Consider the following 12,030-nt stretch of genomic DNA (forward strand, 5'->3'; position numbering starts at 1 on the left):
AATTGGCTTAAGACATCATTCACATATTTTGTTTGATGGATAAAAATCCCGGAATCAGACTGGTGAACTTGCAATCCTAAGAAAAAGTTCATCTCTCCCATCGAGCTCATCTCGAATTTGGTTTGCATCATCTTTTCAAAATCTTTACACAAGCTATCGTTTGTTGAACCGAAAATAATATCGTCCACGTAGATTTGGACGAGGAGCAAATCATCACCCACGTTCTTATAAAATAACGTACAATCCACAGTCCCTCTCGTGAATCCACTCTCTAGGAGATGGTCAGCCAACGTGCTATACCAGGCTCTCGGGGCCTGATGTAAACCATAAAGAGCCTTGTTTAATCGATAAACACGCTCGGGAAAGTCTGGATCCTCGAAACCGGGAGGCTGTTTCATGTATACTTCTTCATGAATAGCTCCATTTAAGAATGCCGATTTCACATCCATTTGATAAACCTTAAAATTCTTGTAGGCTGTATAGGCAAGAAAGATACGTATAGCCTCCAGTCGTGCCACCGGAGCGTATACTTCAGTGTAATCTATATGCCTTCTTGTTGATTGTATCCGAGTACGACCAATCGTGCTTTGTTTCTCACGATTACCCCGCAGTCGTCCTTTTTGCACTTAAAGACCCATTTAGTTGGAATCGCCTTTTTTAGGCGATCGGGTTTATCTATTAAGTCCCATACACCCAGTCTTATAAACTGTTGCAGCTCCTCCTGCATAGCTTCAACCTAAGATGGTTCCTTGAGTGCTATTGCAATACTAGTCGGTTCTATCTGTGATAGGAAGCAGGTGTATTGTGCGATACTAAGGATACCTGAAGAGTGCAAATCCGCATAAGCACAAACTATCGAATCCTCAATAGGAGATACATTACAATCAACCTGATCATCACATACATTAGCTAATTGGTGTCTTGTGCGAACCCCATCATTCACATCGCCAATTATCTGTTCCTGCGGATGACTCGAATGAATCCTTAATGAAGGATTGGTAGGGACAGATACATTATCACCCAAATTGGTAATATTTTCCGCCGCTGAATCGAAAGAGACAGATGGTGAATCATCACTAAGTAGAATTGGCTCAGTTGTCTCTGGAACTTCATCTAACATAATAGACGATGAATCCACAAACTCAGCATCATCGGAAGAATCAGAAACTTCGTTCGACGTTTCTGATACATTAGAAGAGTCATTTACATTAACTGAAGAACACATTGGATTCGGAAGACAAGAAGATCTAATTATATCTTTAGGGACTTCTTCGACATTTAATGTAAACGAATTAAATAAACCATCGTAATCAAACATCCAATCGGGACCAGTACCGGTTGGCAGAGTAGAATAACTTTGGCAATCAACGTGATACCATTTTTCCATACTACCTGAAGAAATATTGAATATTCACTTCTTAGGAGAGTTGTATCCCAAGAAATAACCCTCAAAAGCTTTCTTATCGAATTTTCCAGCAACTTTCTTCAAAATAAATCTAAATGACGGCTGCATAATTCTTTTTCTCATGGGCTTTCCATTCGTTGAGCTGGGCTCCTAACATAAGCTTTAAATAATGTGATCCAATGAAATAAATCATCTCTTGTCTATATTTATTTGCTGTTACGTCCACTACAAAATAGACTTTCAATGCAAATCATATAATTCTTGTTTTCAATAATCATGAGAATTAAATACTATTCTCAAATTATGTGCTTTTAGTTTTTTTTATTTTAAATTATGTAATTAAATAAAAATAATAATACTAATAGCATCGTTAATGACAATAAATATTCACTCGTCAATTTCAAGTTTAGTAAAAATATTTTATTTTAGCTTGTTGTCTCTCGAAACCTTAAAAATCTAAGTATGAACTACTTGAGTAATATTCAATATAAACCTGGCTAAAAAGTAATCAACTGTTATAAATATTTATATAATAATATGTATATTTTAGACCATGTCAATGGGATAACCTCAAGAAGATAATCCTAGACAAGTTCTGCCCGAAATATGAACTCCGGAAGTTAGAAGACGAGTTCTGGAATTTGAAGCAAGAGGGAGGTGATAATGCCACTTACAACGATCGGTTTCACGAATTGAGCCTCCTCAGCCAGCATATGGTCACTCCTTTGGAGTGTGCCACTGATAAGTACATCACGGGTTTGCCGATGCAAACCCAAGATTCCGTCCTAAGTCTTGACCCGAAGGAACTTCATGATGCCATTACCCTAGCTGGTACCCTCACTGAAAACCACGTTAAGACCGGAACCTTGACGTGGAAAAGTTCCAAAAAACCCAATGATAAGCCCACATCCGAGCCCGCTAAAGAATCCATGCCTGAACCCTCAAAGCCCGAATCCTCATAGCACAACCACAACCATAACTCATCTCATTACCGCAATAACAAATGAAATCCCAATTCACAAAACTATGTCATAGCCCAATCACAAGCCCAACAGGCCACTCCAACCAAGAAGCCATACATTGGCCCACACCCACACTGCAACACTTGCCAACGTCACCATCCGGTCCAATCCATTTGCCGAGTTTGCACCAATTGCCACAGATTCGGCCACCTCACCCAGTATTGCCGAGAGCCTAAGAAAACACAACTCAACTCCCCCATTCCCCAACCCGTTATTCAACCATATCGCCAATCATATGTCCAACCGTATGCACCCACTATACGAGCCTGCTATCATTGCGGTAGCCTAAACCATCTTCGCAACACATGCCCAAAACTCGTTTATCAAATTCAAACCTACCCAAGCCCAACAAACTCCAAATATATCAAGCCCAAACTTTCCAACCCAAGCCGATTAAGCCGACCAACCTCAACTTATGCAAGCCCAACCCATCCAAGCTATTCAACCTCAACCAAACCAAGCCGAGCAAACCCAAATGAATCAAGCCAATCAGGGCACGCAAGGATGTGTGTCTACACCAACGCCAATTAATTGCAACTTAGGAATCATGGCACCACTTCACACTAGTACTTATGCCCAAAGACCTACCTACCTCGAGAAGATGCACGCTGAAAGCAATATATATATTTTTTGCATTTATTATTTTTGTTTTTGTTCTTCTCTTTTAAATAATGTCTCCTTGTACTCAAATTTTCAATATTATTAATGAATTGGTGTTTACATTTGATATATCAATCTTCACTTACTCTCCTCACAAAGCACGACACGCATTGCTTATATTTTTCTTTAGAATTATAATTGTTTTCTCATGATCAACTCAATTTAACGGCCTATGACTGGCGACCTCAAACGTAATCGTTAGTGGAAATCGGGACTATGTACATGGCTATGTACCTGGTTATTTAATAGGAACCGTAATCTAGGCTGCCTATGATCGGTCACTCTTGAACCGGGGTTGTGTACTTGGTTAAGGTATAGCTATCTAGTAGGAGCCCTATACATGCATTTTATTTTATTGATTTTATATTCTCATTTATGATTTATCATTATCTCAATATGAGCGCCAAAAGCTTATACCCTCCCCGTAATGGCTAAACTTCCTCGGGAATATCACAACTAATAACTTTGCGTCATTATTTCTCTAATTTTGTTAGTTTCTTATGTTATCATATATTTTAACACAATTTTTAGCCTCTCATGACCCCCAATGTTTTGTGTATTCCATTTAACTATTGTGATGATTATTTTCGTTTACTATAAAAAGAATTTGTATTTTTTTGGTTTTAATACCTGACAACATGTTATGTCTTTCAAACGTTCTACAGTAACTCTAAAATTTTTGATATTTAAGCTTGTTCAGTCATTTTGGTATTGCACTAGTTATCTTGACTTCAAGGGTTTTCTTTATTTTTCAATGGTCGTTAAATTTTGTTTCGCCTTTATTCCAAATTTTATCTTGATTTTCAAAAAGATTTTTCTTAAATGTGTATGTATGATTTTAACTCACCCAATGGAACGAACCTTTGGACCTTGCGATGAAATAAGTAATTATGAGTGCATGCTTAATTACCGAAACCCTCGCATGGAAGTCATGGTGGGTATGTTGGTGTGCGAACAACTTAGAACCAAGGGACTATAGGTAAATACGCGTTTATTCGCTTAATCGGAAAATACGTACTGAGGTGTACTTGGTTTTGTCTCAAATGTTACATTCTCCCCCCGATAAGAAATTTCGTCACCGAAATTCAATATGCCAGTTAAAAGCTTCTTAGGAACTCACAAGAATATTTTATTTCGTTTTCGAATGTATATAATTCCCCATTATGGGGCATTTTACCGAACTTTGACCATTGAAATTATGTTGAGTCGTAACTGTTTGACTTTCCCGCCTGATATTTATACGGGCTCTTTACAAAGTTTAGTTACGTATGAGTTTCCAAGCGGTACTATCGCCGCCTTGTCAATAAGGCACTTGTTTGTTTCGGTATATCGAAAATTACTAGTAAGACTAAAACTCGACACTAAATATGGTTTTAGTCAATTTGCTATGAGATTAAATTTCAGGATAACTTCGTATGGTTCCGTATATGTTAATGTCAACTTATCAGTTTCTCAACTCGAATAACACTAAAGGTCAAAAATTCATTATGTACATCGATATAGTTTTATCTGTGGTTTCCGGAATCAAATTGGGTTTCGCATTTTGATCGTTGTCAACTTTCACTCTAATAAAGTATCAATTCATGCTCTTGTTTGTATTGTACCGGTTACCGTGCCGCTTGTATAATATTATGATAACTATTAGTATTCGAGGATTAGATCAGTGGAAATGTTGGTCCTAAATTTCTCTAAGGTTTGGTAATTCTTTCAGTGTTTGTATAGTTTGTCTAAATCGTTCGTTTGTTTGGGAATAACAGGTCGTGGTTAAACTGATTCTTTTTCTTAAGTTTGTTAGAACATAAGAGACGAAATGACTATCTCAGTCCGAAGTAATAGAATTAGACATCCCCTGTCGAGGTATGATTTTGTTGACATAATTGTAGGCGTGCCTTTCAATCGTGTATTTGTTATGGATCGGGAGAAAGTATGCAAATTAAGTTAGTGGGTTAACTAGTACCCGGACTATACTGCATTCTAGGGATGATTTATGAAAGGGTGTTACGAGGCTCATAGTAATCTGTTCCCACTTCCACTGGGTGTTTCTGGTTGTAACATTACCGAAGGCTTCTGACATTTTCCCTTAATTCCAGCACGAGTCAGACAATCGAACCATCAATAATATTCCTTTAAATCTTTGTACGTCTTGTCGACACCTGGATGAATAGAATCTTTGGACTTATGTGCTTCGTCCATGATCAGGTCACATAGTTAAACAAATGTTGGAATCTAGACTCGGTTTGTTGGAGGTATAGAATTTTATCTGTTTTCGTTTCAAAGTGCTGCTCGTCCCTGTGCAAGATTTTTTTTATAAAGGTTATGTTCACAAGGTTTTCGTTTGGGCGATATGAATTTGCCTGATAAGGTTTGTCTAAACAATCGTTTCAAATGTTCGTACTTTCCAGTGTTTAACTTTATCCCTTCATCTTGAGGCATAGGCTTTTACAATTACAATTATTCCACAACTCTACTCGTTTTCCTTGTTCTATATTTAGTTTTGTCAGATCAATTACTGTGACATTTGAGCCAAAACAAGTTACACCTCAGTACGTATTTATCGATTAAGCAAATAAACGCTTTTTACGTAACGAGCGAACGATTAACCGAACGGGTCGGGTTATGACCCAGATATCCGTGGGGGGGCCATATATAAGTGATATATGTTTAATATAAGCTAATATACTAGTATTATGGCTTTAGTTCGATAGCAAACAAGTTAAATGAAAACATGCTTGTTTAACTACCCGCTATAGATTTAAACGCGAAAGATAGTTACAAACCAAGCATTGTATCATCTGTTAAGCCGAAGAACCAAAACTTACTTGAAATGTTTTAAACGATCCGTGAAAATATTTTCGATTTTTACAAACGTATAGTATGTTTTTATAAATTTACACCAAACTAGCCGAAAAATACTCGTTTTCGCACTGTTTGACGCACCCGATATGTTTTTCACGTCAAAAACCGAACCCGAAGTAAATTTGGAACTGTGCTTTCGAGTTTGGGCCTTTAGATTTAGATAATTTGGCCAATATAGGCCGAAAATGGGCCCATATAACCTTCCGGTCACAACCATTCCCCACCCCCCATATTTTTTTATATAACTTACAAGTTAAGCTTGTTTATACATCAAATTTAACAATAACTTCAAGTCCAAGTAGCTGCAAACTCTTTTTCCAGAATTCCTCCCAAACCCTAAGGTAGATGACTTAAATAATCAACTTTTACACTTGTTTAACCGTGATTAATACCATATAAACATAGTTTGATTGCCAAAAATCATTCCTAGCCATGTAAAACTTCTAAAAATGGTCCATAAACATGTTTTGATCATACACATGGTAAGGAACCTGGTTTGATAGTTTTTTTTTTGCCATAAACACGGATTAGAGGGTTGAAACGGCATTTTTACGGTTCAAAAGTTCGTTTTTACACCCTAGCTGAAACCCTAAGTTAAAGGGCTTTTATGTTGATGAAACTTGCTTGGTTTGTGATATAGGAGTTGTATCTAGCCTGTATAGAAGCACAAGAGCTTGAAACCCTTGATTAGAAAGGTGAAAACGAGCCAAACCCACTAAGGTAATACCGAAACACTCGTTTACGAGCTGTTAGGTTAAGGTTGTGATGTGCTTATTGTTAGGTTTTGACACTTTTCAGGCACATCAGGGACCATATCATTGAGTCCCTTTTCAAATTGGTAATTTTTCGACCATCCGAGAATATTTGGCGAATTTATTACTGAATTGGGACGTTTATTTGGGAAAAAATGGTTAAAATGCTTGAAAAATTAATGAAATATGGTGGGGAACTCAGATTTGTTATATTTTGATCACAAATAAAATTTGGGACCATTTGGAAAAGTCTAAGGGTGTTTTGTGTATATGCGTTCGTATGAATTTTTATAGCCGAATTTGGGCCGAAAAGAATATTGAACAAGCTTGTTACATTCTGGAATTGACACAGATGGTTTTGGTATATAATTTGAGCATCCAGGAATTTTTGTGGAAATTTTGGAAATCGTTTGGGATAAACGGACGATTTTCAAGCTAAATATAGCTGATAAAATGAATTTTTATAAATTAATAAATCAGTAATTTATTCCAGAAATATTTTTATTAGAATCTACATATTTTATTTGATAAGTGACTACATCTTCATAATTTTATGATTAAAGGTTAATTATGCTAATTGAAAGATTAAACAAATTCAATTCTGATAAAAACCGACAAGTTCGTGATTAACGAACCTTTTTATAAGAAATCTGGACAATCTGGATAGATTGTGCGCGTTTCTCCTTAAATCAAACTGAATAAACGAAAACGGGCCCCGTAGTGAATCCGGAGCCCTAATGTGTGATCTTTCTTTATAACTTAATCATTTTATTGACCAACACATTTACCCAAGCTTACTTCCCCATAACTGTTTTCTAAACGCATAAACGAATAACTTGGCCCAGCTGGGAAAATGGGGAAACTAAGCCAAGTTCGGTTTTAAGTATTAGACATTGAACAACATCACAACCTAAGCCTATTGACACTTTCTAGGCGTTCCAGCTATACCCAGATTAGACATACAGCCCAGTTTAGTATTGAGATTATAATAATATTAAAATATTAATACTATTATAATATTGATTATAGGAACTAGTTATAGCGAATCGAACAAACCGCGAGCTGACACAGTGCTGATTATATACTAAACAGTGAGTTTCATGACCCCACATTCTGAACTCTTTTACGAACTTCTGGGGTGAAAAGCATGTTTTCTTATATCTATATACTTATCTGAAACGTATGATGATGTGAATTATCTACGTGCTAACACATGAAAGTCCCCACTAACACAGTGATTAACTTCGAGCCATTGGCTTGTGAATAGTACTATTGGTTTGACAAACCCAGGCGGGGCCAGCACGGTTTGCTGAGACATTATCCCGTTTGCACTTGTCCAAAATTATACATACCAGCTATGTAGTGTTAGACATAGCTACTTGGGGCATAATGTTGGCGGAAAGGGAGCCACAGTGGTTGATTGAGCGTGGGAAATGGAGGCACGCAGCACGAACAGTCCAGGCTTCACTGTAGCTTAGCATAATTACATCACATATATAAATACATACACATATACTTACATGCGTGCATACAAATTATGACTTGTGATTACGCATACCTTTTTCTTGAAACTCGTGAAACTCACCAACTCGTGTAGTTGACCCATTTTAAATGTGCTTTTTGGTGTGATACCGAAGTTGGAAAATCCATGATTTTGTGCTATCTATTACTAAACGTGATCGATACAGTGTGAATAGACGCAAGGTTACTAGTACGAGTAGAATAACTTACGAGCATATTTTGTTGTAACACCTAGTTTGCAATCAAAGATAGATCAATGTAATATAATGTAAATTAGTTGTAATGCTTCTTTATAAACAATGTTATTGATACCACAGGTGTTTGTTACATTCCCGTTTTACGTTTTCGCATGTTGCTAGTCGGGCACATACATGCTTATCTGAAACAAGGTGCACGAATACGTGTACGTACGATGCTACCGATAACGGTAAATCTTATTATGAATATTATATTCATTTATATTCAATATTAATTCTATTATAATTAAAATTAAAATTTTAATAAAACTAATAATATAATTAATAATAAATTTGGTTTAATTAATTAACTTTCCTTACAATAGTTAACCCTAGCAATAAATATTATTCTTATAATTAACCATTGTGCAGAGGTATGGCAAGGAATAACGACTACGTACCGGAAGAAGAACCGGTAATATCTGTTGAGGAGGAGGATCCAGAGGAGGACCCAGAAGAGGATCCGGAGGAGGATGAGGAAGAGATTGAAGATGAAGTGATCTGTAGAGAGCTACCCAGAAACGTGCCTGACTTGTCCGGCTATAGATGCGATAGTTATCTACCCATGTCACCATACAGAAGCCAGAAGGAGGTTACTAGTTAGTATCGTTCTCCTGCTAGAGTAACCAGATCATCCACTCCACCTATCCACCTATCCCCGACGACTTCAGCTACTGCGCGAGTCCGACAGACTGCTCGTATTAGGGTAACCCCGATTGACCCTACCTCAATTCCATTTAGATCTACCCATTATCTGGGAGAGCCTTCACGTCCTAGAGCAGACACTTCATCTTCCTGTTCGTTGAGTATACCTACCTCTAACCCCGGCCTTCCAAACATAGAAAACAACTCTTGGATGGCTGTCTTGACAGACCGTGTGATAGACCACTCGATAGCCATAGCTAACATTAACCAGGGGAGGAGAGACGTGACCCAGTGCTTATTGACATTGCAGCAGATAGTACTGAACTTGCAGCAGTCAGATGCTTACCACCACTGGTGCTTGGATAGGGTGGCAGTCCGACTGTGGAGCTGTTACTGGGTGATCATGGTGGTGTTGTTTTTATATTTATGGTTAGTCCATCGTTTGTATGGATTGATGTAGGATGTTACGGATCAGTATATGTAATTTTTTGACACTCCATGTATGTATATAATAGTATGCTATGCTGACATGGAGTATGATTTTGTGTATTATTACAAGCACTGACCCTTACAGGGTTAAGTCTAACAATCACTTAGTGACAGATTTTGATATATACATGCAAAAACTGACCTTTATCAGGCTAAGTCTATGTACCTCTTGTTATCAATATACAGAGCAGTTTGTGAAATACCAGTGTGTTATTTGATTTACTATGCAACCTTTATTGTGATTATTGCTACAATGTATTGTATGCTGGATTTAGCATTAATTGGCTTATATTTGATTATCATTATAGAATGGCCCCAAAGAAAGCAACCCCTATAACTGAAGTAGAAATAGCCGAGATGATTGCTCGGCAAATGCAGACAGCAATCCCACTAACTGTGACACAAGTAATTGCCGATGTAAATGCCAATATGCAAACAAACCAACAACCAATCAATAATGCTCCCCCAAACAACACTGAAACTGTCACAAATAACATTCCCCCACCTAATACAAACGCCCTCCCAATGCAAATAATCCCCCACCTGATACAAATAATGCCAACAACAATAATCCTCCACCGAATCAAAACAATAACAACTCTAATCCCAGTCGGAGAGAATATTCAATTAAGAACTTCATGGCCTGTAAACTGATTGACTTCAAAGGTACCCAAGGGCCAAACGGGTTGATCAAATGGATCGAGAAGACTGAATCTGTTCTCAATATTAGCAATTGTCCACCCGAAAGCATTGTCAAGTATGTCGCCTCAACGTTTACGGATCACGCATTGATGTGGTGGAACACTACGGTGCAAATAAAAGGTCAAGATACAGTTAATCGCATGACATGGGCTGAACTTAAAACATTGATGCTAGAACACTTTTGCCCAAAGAATGAAATACAGAGGTTAGAACATGAAGTCTGGAGTCTAGAGATGAAAGGGACGGAAAATCTGGGGTATACGAACCGCTTCAATGAACTGGCTCGCTTAGTACCATGGTTAGTAACTCCTGAAGACAAACGAATTGAAAGTTATATTTGGGGTTTAGACCCAGAAGTGAGGAGTTTGGTGAATTCTATGGGTCACACGTCGTTTGAGAATGCCGCGACTCAGGCCGGCATTGTAACTTTTGACTTGGTGAGGAGTGAAGTATTGAGAATGGCCGGGGAATCATCGGGTATGAAGCGAACCAATTGTGGAACAGGACCACAAGGAATACAAGCAAATAAACATGCACGCCTGACAATACAAAATTACGTCATGAGTAGTTCTGAGGTGAAACGAGATAGGTACAAGGGGCCCTAGCCGAAGTGTGATAAATGTAGTTTTTATCATCAATATGCCAAAGGTGTGGAAGGACTGGACACAATGGGGGTCCCAATTGCCGAATCTGTATGGAGATTTTTAATCGACCAGCCCAGACGACCCAACCCCGCCGTCCCCAATTACCGAGACCGCAACCAATTCGTCAACAACCCGCTCAACAAAACCCAACCGTAGTGAATCGCCGTGCTTGTTTTGAATGTGGGAGCACGGAGCACTTTAGAAGGGACTGCCCCAATCTGAATCGAGTAGCAGTCAATGGTCGAAACCAAGCATCGACGTCTGGTGCGCCTAGAGGACGCGCATTCGTTATTGGGTTAGGTGAAGCACGACAAGACCCGAACGTTGTAACAGGTACATTCATAGTTTCTGATCAATATACTTCTGTATTATTTGACACGGGTGCCGATAGAAGTTTCGTTTCCACTAGTTTTGTATCCCTGGGGAATATGCCAGTTAGTGAACTAACAAATCCCTATACTATAGAACTCGCTAACGGTAACTCTATAACTGTCAACCAAATAGTCCAAAACTGTTCCATTATTCTAAATGACCACCCATTCCTTATTGACCTACTCCCAATAGAGTTAGGAAGTTTCGATGTTATTGTCGACATGGACTTGTTAACCAAGTATAAGGCAGAGATTGTGTGTAACGACAAGACAGTTAAAAATCTCCTTTCGAATGGTGAGATGATTATGGTACAGGGAGAGAAGTCCGGTTTAATATTACCTCTTGTGTCTCATCTCAAAGTGTTGAAATGTTTACGCCAAGGGTGTATGGCATTTTTTGCAAACGTGACCATAAAGAACCCTGAAGAGAAACACATGGAAGATATCCCCGTTGTACGTGAATACCCCGATGTCTTTCCCAACGATTTACCTGGATTACCACCGAAGTAACAGGTTGAATTTCGTATTGACCTAATCCCAGGATCAGCCCCTATTGCTAAGGCACCTTATCCATTGGCACCCTCTGAAATGCAAGAATTATCCAACCAATTACAAGAGTAGTTAGATAAGGGTTTCATACGTCCTAGCTATTCTCCTTGGGGAGCACCGGTACTGTTCGTGAAGAAGAAAGATGGAAGTTTTAGAATGTGCATCGATTACCGGGTAT

Source organism: Bidens hawaiensis, unplaced genomic scaffold (genome assembly GCF_021521415.1).
Source record: "Bidens hawaiensis isolate Kalapana, Puna unplaced genomic scaffold, B.hawaiensis_p1.1 tig00005189_1, whole genome shotgun sequence".
NCBI classification, from domain to species: domain Eukaryota; kingdom Viridiplantae; phylum Streptophyta; class Magnoliopsida; order Asterales; family Asteraceae; genus Bidens; species Bidens hawaiensis.